Source organism: Chlorocebus sabaeus, chromosome 15, assembly GCF_047675955.1.
Source record: "Chlorocebus sabaeus isolate Y175 chromosome 15, mChlSab1.0.hap1, whole genome shotgun sequence".
NCBI classification, from domain to species: Eukaryota; Metazoa; Chordata; class Mammalia; order Primates; family Cercopithecidae; genus Chlorocebus; species Chlorocebus sabaeus.
The window spans coordinates 38,104,180-38,121,196 of NC_132918.1; the positions used below are offsets into that span (position 1 = coordinate 38,104,180).

Here is a 17,017-nt window from a genome sequence, read left to right on the forward strand (position 1 = left end):
TCTCACGAGATCTGATGGTTTTATAAAAGGGCAGTTCCCCTGCACATGCTCTCTTTCCTGCCACTATGTAAGATGTGCCTTCCCTCTTCCTTTGTCTTCCACCATGATTGTGAGGCCTCCCCAGTCATGTAGAACTATGAGTTTATCAAACCTCTTTCCTTTATTATTACCCAGTGTCAGGTATGTCTTTACAGCAGCATGTGAATGGACTAGTACAGTAAAACTATGTGAGGTTTCAGTGGTCTGTTACAACTGAATGATCTCTGAAATAATTTTGAGTTGGTTTCTAAGATCATAAAGTTTGGGCTGACACAGAGCTTAGTTTGCATCTCAGCTATGCCAGTTATCAGCTATTTCTTTTTGTACAGGCTACTTAAACAATTTAAGTTTTAGTTTCTTTCTATGTCAAATAAACATAATAGTATTTACTTCTTATGATATTTGAAATTTAATGTAGATAATTTATAAAACATATGGCATATTCCTTGGCAGGTAATAACTGTTAAGTAAATGTAGGCTTGTGATGATGATGATGATGGCTATCAGTTCTGCACCACTAACACTTTTGTCTTTTAGCCTTGATAAGTTAACCTATGCCAATGTGTCTCCTACTTCCATGATTCTTCTGTCTCCTTTATAGAATCCTTCTTTATTGACCCTTTTAAAGTAAGTATCTCTCAAGAATCTCTCTGGTTTTTATTCCATTTCTCATAATGCAATCTCTCCCAATCTCAAATTCAATCTTTCTCAATCTAAAACTCTTTACATCTTTAGCCATTTCTTTAGAGATGAATACAAGGTCCTATCTTTGGCCCTGTCTTGTTTCCTGAGTCCCTGCTCCGATTGACAAACATCTTAGAGGTGTTCCACCATCACTCCAACCAGTGATGTTCTGTAGAATTTGCCAATTTCTATAGTGTAAATACTCTCATCATGGCCTGTTTTAAGCTGCTAACTTAACATCACTGAATGCGGAGTTGGGGGAGATATTCATGCTGGCTCCAATATACTACTGAAATTTCCCCAACTCATAATTCCTCAAACAAAAATTCATCATTTGTCCCAAACCTAGTTAATAGCCATTATTCTCCCTATTTATCCAGACTAGAAACATCAGAGTCAGCCTTAATGGCATTTGGGGTATTCCTCAACTGGTCCTTTTCTTACCCCTGGTGCTGCCACCTCAGCCTGGACTGTCCTTCCTACATCCTCACTGTGGAAATTCTTCAAGCCTAAGCTCAAACTTTGAATCCCTTAAAAAACCTTTCTTACTCTACTCTTCAATTAGAAGTAATCACTTCTTCCTCTGTACTCACACAAGGCATTTTTTCTAAAAATAGAAATATCTGTAGTTGCTTCATTAAAAGCAAACACAGCTTTCTCAAGAGGAGGAAAATTCTACTGGAGGGTGTAAACATGGATTGGAGAGTTCTCAGGTCTGGTCTTCATTCATTCACCTTTCTCTCAAGTGTCTCGTACAGATACAGCCAACAATGTGGGGCTGTCAAAGGAATCCTCTCCTTTTAATATGGTGGGCTGAGGATAGATTTTTCAATTCTTCCCTTAATTCTGGCAACACAGTCAAGTGAAGACTGGAATTTTAAAACAAAGCATTCAAACGAACTCAAGAGAGACAGGAAGAAAACAGACACCAGGCACTGTGCACCATCAGATGGTGTGGCTCATTCCAGCATGAAGGATTGAGTTTACTAATAAAGCTAATCTTTAAATGCACATTTCAAAAATTTTTTTCCTTCCCTCTCACTTTCCTGGTATGTTTTATTTTTACTAATAAGTTTATATAGTATAAAATTCAAAAAGTAAAAAGGGTATACAGCCTACTTGCACATACATCCATACCCCATATCAAGCAAATAGGCATGTATTCATAATATCCTCCTTTTCTTCAGACTCTACTTTTTGGAGCAGTTTTAGGTTCACCACCGAATTGACAAGGTACAGAGATTTTCCACATGCCTCTTGCCCCCACATATATGTAGCATCTCCCATTATTAATATCCTCCACCAAATTGGTGCATTTGTGACCACTGATAAATATTCACTGGCACATCATAATTACCCAAAGTCCATTGTTTACATTAGGGTTCCCTCTTGGTGTTGTACACTCTGTTGGTTTAGACAAATGTATAATGACATGCATCCATAGTATCACACAGAGTATTTTCAGTACTCTAAAAATTCACTGTGCCCTACCTATTCATCCCTCCTTCAACAACCCTGGGCAATCTCAAATAGCATTTAATTATTTTGATTTTTTTGTTATGCTAATTATATTTTTCACCAAATAGATTATAAACTTCTTGTTTGCAAGGACAGCACTTTACCCATCTCTAAACTGCCCATACTGATGAGCACCATGTTATGTACACAATACATAATTCAACAATTTGCAAAAAATATTTATGACATGAGAACTTCAAAGTTTAGCGTTAGAAGATTGGGACAGGCAGCAAAATAGAAAAAGACATAATATGCCACATGTGGTACCTTTCCCTATATGAACTCTTGTGAGTTCATTTGACCTTGAATATCATATAATAAAAATGATTTCATTTTTTTCTTTCTACTTCTCTTTTTTAAAAAAACATGAAAGTATACTAAAAAAGACAATAGTTCATTAATCGGAGATATTTCAATGTTTTGCTTTTCTTTGTCCTTCAGAAATACTAACCTTGAATTGCGATTTTGTTTTTACATCCTAAATTTGCAGGCAATCACTTCTGAAGAGTCCAGCCTTGGAATGATATTAGAATTTTGGAAGAAGTATCTTGTTTTAAGACATCTGAAAATTTCAGTAGTGTACTTTTCTTCTTAACTGTAGAGCTTTGACTTTCTGGGACAAAAGAGGAAGTGGAGTTGTGGTAAAGACTGGAACTAACCCTTAACCTAGAAGAGAAACTGGTCAGGCATGGATGGATGGATTTGGTTCAGCCCTGTTCAGACTTGCTACTCATTGCCTCAGTGTTCTTGTTCAATCCATCAGACGCACCCAGGTCCCTTCTGTAGAAATCAGTGAATCATATTGAATCCTGAGTAAGCAATCGTGAGCTTTACCATTTTAAGCTCTATCTATTGCTTCTGTCTCTTACTGCCTTTTCTGTGTTGCCTGCCTGTTTGCTGTCACGCTCACATCAATGTCTGACAAGCATTTGAATAGGGAAGTAGGTTTAGAAGGGGATTTGGAATGAGGAGTTACTTTGAAAATAATTGGGCTAAAATTAAGGAGACCTTATTTGGTTCTGGTCCTCATTGCTTTTATTAATCTAAATAATAAGCACTCCAAAAGAAAATGATATTTATTCAGCATGGGCACTGCAATGGGAATACACATACCATAGTAAACCATGTGCTTATTCAGGATAAAGAAAGACAAAGGTTTTTTAAAAAAATGAAGAGGAGTGCACAATTATTTTGAGATAATTATTCTTGGTTACAATGATCAATAATAAGGATGGCACTAGTTTGAAGTTAGATAGGCAGTTGTTGGGCAGATATCCTTGCAGAAGTATTTTTTTGTGTAAGGTTGCAATGGCCTTTGTGCAAGGTTGTGGTTTTGCAGTCTTTTCTGACAATTCCTGTTGTCAGGCATTCTTGCATGGGAACCCTTTCTTCATTGCTTTCCCCAGCTCTATCTGTCAGGATTTTTAACACAACTGACTCCATTTTAATTCTGACAATTTTCACATTTTTACCTAGCTCCTTGACCTTGAATGAATTCCATGATGTTCCTAGATATAATTTATAAAATTATCAAATTGCAATAAATAGTGTTAATGAGTTTATCAGTCTCATACTTTATGATTTTTATATAAATTGGTTATTTTTTGGAAAACAGACTTTTCTGATATACACAATGTACTCTCTAGGCACAAGATTAGATGGGATAGTACAATGATGTGACAGTGTAATTCCAAAAGATTAACAGGATCAAAACAATTGATAGGAAAAGAGAGGGAACTAGGGAAGAAGATACAGACCTGAGGACAATAGTGAATGGTATGGACCTCCAGACTCATCATGTAAAATTGACATTGGCAAGGGAAATGGCTTGCAACTTAGCACTGGCAACTTAGTGCTGCTTAGGTATAGAAATTGGTTATTATTTTACACTGACAAAGTTTGTTTCAGTGTTTAACTTTAGTTTCTATCTTTTGCTTCACTTTTTATTTATACATTTTTTCTTTATAATTGAAAAATTTAAAACCATAAAGTGAATAAAAAGTATAAAATAATAATATTAATTGCCCAAAATTGTTTTGACAAACTTTCAAAATTTCAGTGTTTATTTTTTCATTACTATATTGTATTATTTTTATATGATGTATATATTAATTTTTCTAAAAGCATATTCCAAGACAAGGACTTGAATGCAAATAATTTGAGATGAGCAGGGGACACAAGCATGGTGGTGGGCCTATGAAACTGGGGGTGCGTAACCGGAGTTAATCTCATGGAGAAACTTCCCACCTGAAGTTCAAGGCAGGTGGATTTAAGGCTGCTGGGGTGGGTGTTAACCTTCCAGCATTTCTGGACCATTGTCAGCGTATAGTTGGGTACAGTAGATTTCCAAGAGTGGGGCGGGCTGCTGGAGAGCCTGAGCAAAGAAATGAGAATCTTGGGGTTGAGAGTCAGCTGGAGCCCACAGAAGGGCTGGAGGGATGTGGGTGGGGCACTAACAATGTCTACTATAAAAACAGTCTTTTACTTGTAAAACTTAAACATGTTTACTACGAACCATTTAAATGTTAGAAAAGTAAAAATGACATAAATGTTTAAAAATCATCTCAAATTTTACCATTCAGTAGCCAGTCACCATTTCCTTTAGGTGAAAACCATTTCCTATTGTGTGTATGTGTGTCAATTTTTAGTGAAGTCTATTTTCTACTTTACCTTTTTATTTCTGTGATTACGTTTATATCCTTCTTTTGTTTGTTTGTTTTTTAAATCTATAACTGCCCTGATTTTTATTGTTCATCATGTTATCTTTGAGTTCTTAAATTCAAGTTCTTATTAGATTATTCTCTAAGATGACATTGTGATGAATTTTCTTATGCTTTGAAGTATGTTTTCGTCTATATTGGGATATTTATCCTTCTTTTGACATTTACATTTTTTTCTTAATTTCTTCTTCTTTCTTGCACATTTTATTTTATTTTACTGTGATATGTTTGTATATTGGCATGGTATTTCCATTCACATTGCTCATAATTGAGCAGTTCTATTCAGGCTTTTTTGTTGTTGATATCATGTGAGTACACACATGATTCTTCTTAGCATAGCTGAACCAAGTTTCTTTTGCCCTTCTAGTTACTGTTTGAAAGATACTTTGTTTTCTAAGTAAATATATAGAATGGCAAGGGTTGGCCAAGACCTCAGCTGAAGTGGTAATGCAGTCTTTATAATAATACTGTAGCTCTGCTCTCTCTTTGGAGATACTGTTACATATCCTATATTGGAAGTAAGACCATTTATTTTTGTGAGTCACATCTATGGGAGATACACTTGGGTTTCACACTACATCCTTAGTTCAGTGCATTGGCCTTACTTTTGTAGCATACTAATAAATAATTCAGCTTCTTGGCTTCAGGATAGAGGGGAAAAGGTAGTCTTTTACTTTATTATCCCTTAAATCCAAAAATGCTTAGCCACTGCTATTTTCCAAGCTACATTTTCAGATGGCAGAATACCCAAGAGTCTACTATGATAGTTACTTATAATAAAATGAGATTATTAAGATATATGGGATCTCATATATAGTGATATATGAGATTATAGTTATATGCCATTGATAACAATGCCAACAATTATGAATGAACCAGTTCTTTAAAAACAAAGCAAACAAAACAAAACTTCATGACAGGGCAAAAGAGTTGGCTATATATCCATTTTAAGGCTTTGCCTGTGTTTCTGAAATTCTGATTTAGAAATGATCTTTAGTTAGTATCCAGCCGCACTCTTGGGTGGTACTAATAAATTATATAACTATAATTTAAAACACTTCTTACAATACACAGAATTTACATATTGGAGCAGAAGTTAAACAATCTGGACATTATGATAATTTCCAGTTTATTTTAAAAAATGATTCTTAATAGGTATATTATGATCTAAAATACGTGGCTTAAAAACAGTACAATTTAAGGTGAGTCTTAAGAGTACTAACAAATTAGAAAAAAAAATCAAGTAAACTAAAGGCATCTGGATCAGTCAGAACCCATAAAGGAAAAAAAAATCACTGAAGAGTTTATTAAAAAGACAAGGGATCCAACAAGAGATCATGAAACACCCTTCCTCAGGCACTAGGAACAGTTAGACGGTTTTAACAGCTCTAAATTAAAAGAGGAAAGGAGAAAGGTTTATGGAACAAAGTAAGAGTCTTGGCCTTTTGAGGAGGCTGTCCCTTCCATGGAGGAATACGTTCACAGCCAACACTTGAACTGGAAGGGAGGGAATGAGCAGAAGAAAACTTTGATCCTTTTAGCCTCCTACTCTCCTATCTCATAGCAGTGCTTCCCATTGGACAAACCCAACAGAAACAAGAAGGCAAGGGAGACTTGGGGCCGGAGAAAGTAGAAGTCAATCTGCAAAATAACAAGGCACAGAACAGAATTGAATGGATCTGGAGGAGCAAATGGAGACCACTCAGTCCAGCAGCTTCCCCTGTCATTTTATTTTTAAAGATCGAATTGTTTTTCCAGCTATGGAGGCAAAGTGCAGGAATGAGCTCATCATAGAAATAAAAAGCATAATTTCCTGCATTTGCATACACTTATAAAAGTCAGTTATGAAATCTTTTGTTAAAAAATAGTTGTTTCATATATATTACAAATATATAAGCACCCCCACGCAGACTTGTTCATACTGTTTTCATAGCTTTCATTGAGTTCTACATGCAAAGGGCCTTTCTAAGGGCTTTACATCAATTTGCTCATATAATGTTTAGTAGTAGGTACTATTATCATCTCCATTTTGCAGTTAAGGGAACTGAAGCTTGGAAAGGTTGCCTTGGGTTAATAATAAGAAGTGGCAGAGCTGGGATTCTAACTCAGGCATCTGGCTCCAGAGCACTTACCCCAAGCAAGTACTATCCTTACACTAATTCTACGCTATTAGCACACAGATGCTGTCAATTGCTTAATTTTGGAGTCTCATGAATTTTTGGTGTCATTTTTATTATACTTGAGTAATAATTACCCAACTGGCAAACTAACTTGGGCTGAAAGAGGTGACCCACTTCCCAAATTCTGTACAACATCTGAGAATCATATTCTGTGTTGGAATATAGCCAGCTCTCTCTTTACTTGTGACGGGGCCAGTCACATCTCTCTAACCTCATTAGCATCTTGCTGATTCACTTACCAGATCAGATGTAACTCATGTTTTGTAAGCTCTAAAACCATCCTTCTGAAATACTGCACAGCTTCTTAATTTGCTATGGCACTATGAAAATATTTTGCATCGGATATAATTCTAATAGAAGTTTGTGGCAGCTCTTTCAGGAGGAAAAATCTAAGTTTCCTCTTATGTAACAGAATAAAAAGTATTTCGATTTTATCAGATAATTATTTCTATAAATTTTAAGAGTAAAACTAGGAACTAAATATAATCTCATGGAATTTATTTCTTTTAATTGAAGATAATTTGGGAAGGTACTTTCCCCTTGATTAGATTAGCAAAATAGAACTACTCTGGACTTTTTTTTTTTTTTTTTTTTAATAATTTGTAGAGACAGTCTCTCTGTGTTGCCCAGGCTGGTCTCGAACTCCTGGGCTCAAGTGATCCTTCCACCTCAGGCTCTCAAAGTGCTCAAATTACAGGTGTGAGCCACCAGGCCCTGCCCATTCTGGACTTCAATCTATCTAACAATAATTTTATCATAACAATTTAATATCTAAAATAGGAATAACCCAAGAAATTTTACTTTAAAAAGTAAACAATATATACATTTTAAAATATGAGACCTAACATCTGTTAGCATTCTTAGCTTAATTTAGGTTAAATTGATATCCTATAGTTTCTAAGACAGATCAGAAAAGATACCAAGAATAATCAATGTTTCTCTTAACTGCTGCCCCCTTTCTCAGTTGAAGTGAATGCATGTTGCTAAGGTAATTGATGCGGGTAAGGGAAGGTAAAGATTACCTTGGGTATCTTGCTTCAGAGCCTCTGTATTGTTGGCCTAGGGCAGTGAATCAGAAAGGAGATTAAGAAAAATGAATGCGTGTGCCTTCATTTTGCCAAAATGTTTTAAGATTCAGATAATTTCAATCAACCCATAATTCCCACCACCCCTTAGATGAGGTATTTCATATCCTCACTTATAAAAAAGCTTGTCACTGTCCTTGTGTCACTTCTTTCTACTCTGAGTTTCTTTAGATATGGTTTTTAACCAGATTTCTCAGAAACACTAGTGCTTAGGAGGGGTAAGGTACAGTGTGGTAGGGGATAATTGCTCTGGGCCCAGTGGCAATCTAAAGACAGCCTTACCTACCTCAGAAAGCTGGTTAGTAAAGAGATGCAGGAGCATGGACACTCCGGGTATACTTTCACTTAACAATGTGTACCTTTCACCTAATAACTTGTATGACTTTCTGCAACCTATTATACTTCAGTTTACTTATTTGTAAAATGGGCATTATGATAATAGTATCTAACACACGATGTTTTGAACATTACATTATTATAAAACATGTATATATGCATGTAGGCATGTCTGTATGTATCGCTCTAGCTACAGAAAGAGACTCTCACATGTGAGCACTTTATAAATGTTTGTTAATATTGTCTCTGGTTTGGGGGCTAAAATTCCTATTCAAATATATTTGGGTAGGTATTTTCATCAAGGGTCTAATTTAATTAAATTTCTATTTTCTTAAATAACCAAGAGTAAGTTTGAAGTTACAGCAGAAATTGCAAAATTAACTTGTAACATTGGATTGAGCAGTAAATTAGTCAAAGTTGCACTATGTATCTCTTACCTCCTCTGCTTTCTTTTTTTTTTTTTTTTTTTTTTTTGAGACGGAGTCTCGCTCTGTCCCCCAGGCTGGAGTGCAGTGGCGCAATCTCGGCTCACTGCAAGCTCCGCCTCCCGGGTTCACGCCATTCTCCTGCCTCAGCCTCCCGAGTAGCTGGGACTACAGGCGCCCGCCACTGCGCCCGGCTAATTTTTTCTATTTTTAGTAGAGACGGGGTTTCACCATGGTCTCGATCTCCTAACCTTGTGATCCGCCCGCCTCAGCCTCCCAAAGTGCTGGGATTACAGGCGTGAGCCACCGCGCCCAGCCCTCTGCTTTCTGTAATGAGTAAATCTTACTATTTTGGAATAAGGAGAGCGCATCTATTGTTCTGTTCTATCTGAAAAAAATCACATGCTTTAGACTTCAATACTGAAAATAAATGTAAATACTAAAATAAATTATCTTGTTTGCTATTTAACAAAGCACTTGATCATCAAGTCATTTTCCCCTTTTATAAAATGGAGAAAGTACGTGCAAAATGATCATCTGAATACAAATGAAACCCCAATATAAGTTTGTACTGTCACCATTGGTCAGGTGATCAGACAAAATGCTTTCCAATGGTACTTAGATTATCTAATTTGATTATGTAAATATCAATATGTTTATAGTAACAATTTGCATAATCAAAACTGCAGGATTGTGATTGGTTGCAAAAGCAGTTTCAAAATTATAATTTTTAAAATAATCACAAATAGAAAACTCGGAAGTAATTGTATAATAAACTTCTGTTTTCCTGAGCCATTTGAGAACAAGTTGCCAACCTGCTACCCCGTTACCCTAGAATAGTATGGGGCGTATTTCTTACCAACAAGGACATTTTTCTAAACAGCCACACTACGATCATTAAAATCAAGAAATTACAAAAAAATTAATAAATCACCACAAATACATCAGTACCATTTACTCCTCAGAAGTCCATTTAAATTTCACCAATTGTGCCAATAATGACCTTTCTAACAAAAGGATCCAGCTTAGAATCGCATTACACATTTGTCAGGTTTCTTTAGTTTCCTTCGATGATAACAGCCTCCTCAGTCTTTCTTTGACTATCAAGACCTTGGCATTTTTTGCAATATAAAGGCCAGCTGTTTTGTAGAATGTTTTCAATTTGCATTTGTCCAATGTTCCTTCATGATTAGATTTGAGCTGTGCATCTTTGGCAGGAATATCACAGGAGTGATGCTGTGTTGTTGATCCTCAGGTATCACACAATTTTGATTAATTTCATTACTAAAGAAGCTCACTTTGATCACGGAAATAAGGGAGAGTCTGCCAAACTCTTTCACTGTAAAGTTAGTTTTCCCTTTTGTAATCGATTTTGTTACTGGTACTTCGAAACTATGTTTCTATCCCATTCCTTATCAGCTTTCAATTTATTCATTTTTCTGTAACCAAATGGATTCATGATTTCCTATAGTGTTCAGTGGGTTATAATTCTTCACTATCATTATTATTTATTTGTATGTTTATATTGTCCTTGACTGGGCCATGCAGAGACAACTATCTCTATGGACGTCTCCTCCCCGTCCTTAGGTTCTGACACCTCATGCCAGGCTGCCCACCTAAACCTACCAGATGCCCCTCAACCCACCAGGGCTCAGGCACCCTGTACTAGGCCACCCCACCTTCCCCAGGCTGCAGGAATGCCTACCTTGCTCTGTTCCACCAAATGGCGTTAGGACTAAATTATTCAGAAAGAAGAGTCAGGGGAAGGGGAAGGGAAAAGGGAAAGGAAAAATGAAAAAAGAAGAGAAAAAAAAGCCCAAATTACAATGTTACAATTAATTTATAGTTACAAAACTCTGCATCTTAGAATTAATTTTCTCTCAATTCCTCATTAGGAAAACATCAAGGCAATCTTAGGCAATTTATACCTCTATATGAGCATACTGGTCAGAAATTGCTTTCAAAATTCTTTTAAATAAATTGTAATGCTTGTCTATGAGTGCTTCCTGAGTCTGCAGCAAAGAACATTGAGGGAGGATGTAGTCATGCTAAGGAGAGAAAACTAATGATGGATTTCTGAAAGGATTCTTTCAGAAGCTTTACAAGTATGCAATTTAAAATGTCTTTTCACTAAAGATAAAATAATAGGGCATGGAATAAATCAAAGTTCCTTTTGATTAGGAGGAAAAACATTTCCTTTTAAGGTTATAAAACTGTTATGGTGAAACTTACTTGGGACCTCTGTATTTTCTGCTCTTCAGATGTAAACTTTAACCCTAATCTGACTTCAGTGAAGTATATACTGTTGAAGAAACCTGTCTGCACGCTTTTTGAGAATGTCCAGACTGGAGGGAGCCCAACCAAGTGAACTCAGCCTTCTTAATCCTCCCCCTGACCCCAATGATCTGTAGTGCTGTCTGGCATTCAGACACTTGTACAGCCTTGTGTATCTCTTCTGCTGCTATCTTATATTAATTTTCATGCTTGAAAACAGTGTGTTTCTGCTTTGCTTCATTAACTAGACTGTAAACAATTTGATTATACACACCATCCATTTAATGATCATTTTGTTGTTTTCTTCTCGATATCATCCAAAACAGCAGTAGATGTGTAACTGTAAAGTCAATAAACAAATGAATGAATGAATCAATCAATCAATGAGTCAATCAATTAATTAACTCAACTATGTAGCATTACCTTCAAAAATTTTTTCAACTTGAACAGCTCTTAGGTTTGCATTTTTCAAGAAAAAAAACTCTTGCTTTTAATGATCTCATTTTCACTTGCTAAATAACGAAACTATAACTTGTAAATAAAAAAAATTTTTTCCTTATATTTACAATTTAATGTAAGAAAATCATCCTGAAATTCTTAGGCAATTAATACTTCTATTTGCATACATTGGTCAGAAATTGCTAAAGCAAATGACAGATTTCTCCTTATTTGTAAAAGTCAAGGAACAATTTTAAGATTTAACATTCCTACTCTGCCCCAAATAAAGTTCTTCAACATCATCAGAAATTTGGTACCATTAATGGAAAAGCATTAACTGATGTCTTGAGGCAAATACATAGTTTCATCAATTAGAGTTTGTTTTTGTATCTTATTTTAGCTATTCTAGTTAACTTTAATTAGGCGTTCACAAAATCTGGAGTATTATTAACATGTAGGTGACAAGCAGAGCATCTCTTCAGAACATAAAATACAGCATTTAGTGTCAGCAAATGCCATTTTGAGAGAAGACTTTGTTGTTTCTTCTGAAGACTACTAGCTCTTTCCTCACATTTTGAAGGTGCTAACGATGTCCAGTAATGTGGCATCTCTGACAGACACAGTCTGAAGAAGGTGAATATTTAACATAAAAACATTCAAAGTGTAACAACAAATATTTTTCCCTTTTCTTTCTTTTTAAATGTACTATTTTTTTTAATCAGTGACTATTACTAATCACAATTGCACCAGATGATGATGTAACATATAAAACGGAACCTTTCCCCTCTCCCACCCCTTCAGTATCCTGTTTAAGGCCCCTTAAAGGGATCCTGTTTAAGATCCCTTTACTATGGTCTACCAGGCTGGGCATGAGGTGGCTCCCCTCTCTTTTTGAGATCATCTTTTACTACTTCTCTATTTATTCACTGTGTTCTAGCCCTGCTGGCCTTATGCCTACCCGTGAGACAGCCAAGACAGGCCCTGCCTTGTGCCTTTACTCGTGCTGTTCTCTCTGCTTGGAACTACTGATAGTTCAAAGCATGACTTCATGAATGTGAAGGGAGTACACTCAGCTACCTGCTATTTTACATCATCATCTCCCACCTCAAATAAATACACACTGTAAATCAATGGAGTGTGTTTTCTCCCCAAATGTTACCTTAAAAAAAGTTCCCTCAAACTTCTTCCAACCATATTGCTGCTGTATAGAAAATCTGGAGTCCACTGTTTGGAAGGACAGATCTCCCGGATCTCCAAACAGCTTGCTCCTCATGGTGCAAGGCTCAGGGAAAATGCCAACGCTTTAGAGAGGTATAATGTCACATTCTTCCTCACCACGCAGGTCATCTTCTCCCTACTATGTTCCTTACTATCTTTTATTTTCTTCACAGCACTGTCACCATCTGATATTAATTTGTTTTCATAATTTAAATTTTAATAATCACTTGTATTCCTCCAGTAGAGTGTAAACACTTTGAGAGCAGGAATTGTGTCTGCATCACATATCTCCAGTTCTTAGAATAGTGCCCAATACACAACCATCACACAAAACCTATCTGTTGCATGCATAAAATACCACTACTTTGCTTGACAAAATTGAATATGTGGCCCAATTCTGAACAAGATAACTCCAGCAATTATATTGAGCAATTTTATGACAATTTCAATTGCCCTCTAAACAATATTTCTTCAGCATAGTTAAATGTTGCTCTATTTATATCCAGGTACTTTTAAGTAAAGGCAAATAAGTACGCTGAAAAATGCAAAATTATATTTATTAGAGTTTCAGTGCTGGGACCAATTAGTCAAAAGAGAAAGTCATCAATTTTCCATCTTTTTTCCCAGACCTCTTGAATGGCCTTGCAATTCACCCCATTTATTGTTCAAGCAAGACATTTGGAAATTGTGAGGCCTGGACTGCTCCTTCTCCCTCATCACCTGCACATTCAATGAATCCTATTAATTCTGCTGTCTAAGTATCTTTTCTGGACACTTACAATGGTGCTCACTCTCATCCCATCATGTCTGAACTAACATGTACTCAATATATATTTTGGGATTTGGAATATAGTACTTCATATTCTGGTTTTAAAAACAAAATTTTTCTTTCTTTATAATGTAGATTAAGTTATTCATTCATTTGCAATTTTTAAAAGGAGAATCATTCTGAAAAATAAAGAAAATTCTAGATATCATTGTTAAAAATGTACAGATCTTTAGACAAATAGATGTCTAATATAATTTTCAATTTTTAAGAAAATACATTTTATTCCTTCAAAAGGTCAAAGAATTACTGAGATACATTAGTGTTCAGAGAATTTGACAGATTTTTCTAAATGACATAAAAAATAATTGCAAAAAATTAAAAAATACAATTTAAGCTTTTCTTATTGGTTAGAGATTTGGAAACCGAAGTTGTTTCACTGTGATAATACAATTTGTACTGAACAAAATGTTCTGCTGTTGTTGGGTTGCAATGAAGTGTTTTGAGAGTCATTGTCAAATATTCCTTAAAAAACAATTGAAAAGAGAAAATTACTGGAGGGTACTTTTCATGACAAAGGCAGACTAAATTTTATGTAATATTGAAAAGTATAATAGTAACATGAAGTTAAATGCATTGTGGGAAATTCATATTGTTCAAATGGTATAATCAGGTCATTTTACAGTACTATCTCTTACATATAATTATGATCAACTATCATTTTACTCCAAATGTTCTGCTATTGTACAAAGAAGGCAATTTTGAGATTTCTAGATATTTGTGGTATTTAAAATTATCATTATTTATATTTATTTGCTCTTCTGGCAGATACAAAGAGATGGTTGAAAAATTCTGGTGTGAAGTAAATATAGAAGACAATGAGCTGGTTAAAATACTTTGTAAATTTATATGCAAATAAGTGGAGAAACCTACTAATGCTATTCAATTATTTGTGAAATATACAATGAGGATTTTTTTTAAACTGCTGAACATCCAATAAAGTGATAATTGTCTTATTATGCAGAAAGATGTTAGTATAAGCACACAAAAAGATTAATATTCTTTTTAGCAGTTGATTTTAAAACTGAGTTGATGTACAAAGAAACGCTACAATCTACAAGTTAAGATTTGTTGTGCCATATAATGGAATCTGACAAGGCTGAAAAGATTTCAGTCCTAATGAGTGCTGTATGAATGCTAACAGAAATACCATAGGGAATGACTGTGCTTGCCAGAATTGGATTTGGAAGCAGCAGGAGTAATACATCCTGGCAACCAGGGGCGGCTTATTCTTTTAGGGTCTGAGACTTAAACAGCAATGACAATATAAACGAAGACACTCAACAACATCATACTTTTAGAATCAACACATTTTGCCATTTGGCCTTTCAGGGTAACTGGTTCTTTTACTCTGTCCCTGAGAACACAGTGTTCTTTAACACTTCCTTCTTGAACCTCGGCCTTCTGGCTTCCTTCCCCTCCAGTCTAATCATCTTATTGTGAGGTCCACCACCCTGGTCCCCCTCTATGCATATTCTCATTCATCATTTAACCCTGCTGACCACTACTTCCTTCTGGGTTGCTTAGACACCACATTTTCCCCTTCCCTTCTTTGTTTCTCTGGGCATTCAGTCCGGGTTTCCTCAGCTGAGTCTTTTCAGTTTTACTACAAACCTCCCGAGTTTCCCTCTATCCGCAGCTGATTCCACTGACCTCCTCAGGCAACCTCTACCCAATGGCATTTCTTAGGTTCCCATCTTCACATTCCAGTATTCACCATTAATGACCATTCATTGAGTGCTTAATAAGTGCCAGGCAGTTTTACAAAGAGCTTTACATAAATAATCCCATTTATAGTCTCACAAGAACCCAATGAGATAGGTATGATCAATGCCATTTTTTTTTTTTAAATTTTTGGAAGGATGAGAAAACCAAGTCTCAGAAAGGTTGAGTATCTTACCCAATTTCTCATGGTTAATAACTGTTTGGATTTGAATTTAATTCAGCCTGAGTCTTAAATATTATAGAATATAGGCCCCCAATTTGTTAAGCATTCATATGACAAGACTTACTCTGACCTTATGGCATGACTGCCTGTTTCTGCTTCATTCATACACTTAGTTTCCATTTTAAACTACCCATCTGGTAACTGGGTTCTTCTGTATCTGAATTGCTGCATTGTAACCCAATTACTTCTATTCCTGTTGGCCTGGCAATGAGAGACCAGTGAAAATCAGGCAGGATAAGGACACAAAAAGTCTAGTCTTTCTTTGTACCTTCCAGGCATTTGATGTGCAGAGTCCTATCCCATAATGAAAGTCCAGGGTCTGGAGACCCAGTTATAAACTGATAGATAGCAGCTTGCAAAACCACCCAGTAAAGTGGACAGACGACCTACCTGCTGTAAGACTGACTGGTCAAGCTGGGGAGAGGTTGATGCTGGACTCTTAAAAGGAACCAGTCCAATCTCAGCCAAAGTGTCACCACTGAGCTCTGACAGATATGTGCCATGGATTGTGTCACAACACCCTCTTTCTGACCTTCCAGAGCTTTCTCATGATCTAGTCTGATTGTGTCTCATGAGTCAGCTTTCTCCTTTGGTGTGCTGCCTTGGCCTTGGCCTTAGTCACCCTACTGGCTAATTCCCTCTGTCTGGTTTCCTCTTGACCCATCACTCTGGGTTAGCTGCATCCTTGACTTTGCTTTTCCAGCTCCGCCCCTGACTGTCTACCCTCACAAGTACCATCAGTTAATTTGCTTGCACTTGTGAACATCCATATCACTGGACCTTGTGCTTGCCTTGCCCTCCCTGTATCTTCCTTACCCATGGACAACTGCTTTAACCCTCAGCCTCCCTCAGACTATTCTCCACTCTGAGGTCCTAGAAAAGCACAGGCCTTCTTTACTAGCCCTTGAAATTGGTGTATTTGCGAAGATCTTACCTTTCACTCTCGACCTTTGCACAAATCTCCTTAGGGACTCATCACTTCTCATGCTTTTCTCATTACTTTCTCATCACTTTCATATATATCCTGTCTTGAGTGTCTCTCTTGCTCTGAGTCTTGCCACTTTACTCAAACGGGATTCCTGGGCACAGTTCTCTCTCACTACAGCTTCTGACTAAAGGGAAAAAAAAAATCACATTATCAGTTCTAAATTCTCAATTGTACTCATTATTTTCTTTCTTTAAAATCATCTTTATTGAGGGATAATGTAGATACAATAAAATGCAGTCTCATTAAAAATACAGTTTGATGAGCACTGACAAATGTAGGTAGACACCTGTAACAGTCACTGCAGCCATAGTACGAAATGTGTCCATCACCCCAGGAAT

The 17,017-nt window shown here is 36.2% G+C and overlaps 1 long non-coding RNA gene across 1 annotated transcript in view; it reads right to left on the bottom strand.

Annotated features, from left to right (window-relative positions):
• Window positions 1-6,443: 6,443 nt before the first annotated feature.
• The window catches only part of LOC103241451 (uncharacterized), a 30,769-nt gene continuing 20,195 nt past the window's right edge, over window positions 6,444-17,017 (bottom strand). Inside the window, exons 2-6 of the long non-coding RNA XR_005241870.2 lie at window positions 16,626-16,803; window positions 11,536-11,601; window positions 10,693-10,722; window positions 8,164-8,200; window positions 6,444-6,602 (exon numbers count right to left, since the gene is read on the bottom strand). This is a non-coding gene — a long non-coding RNA (uncharacterized lncRNA). The remainder of the gene's footprint in view (window positions 6,603-8,163; window positions 8,201-10,692; window positions 10,723-11,535; window positions 11,602-16,625; window positions 16,804-17,017) is intronic.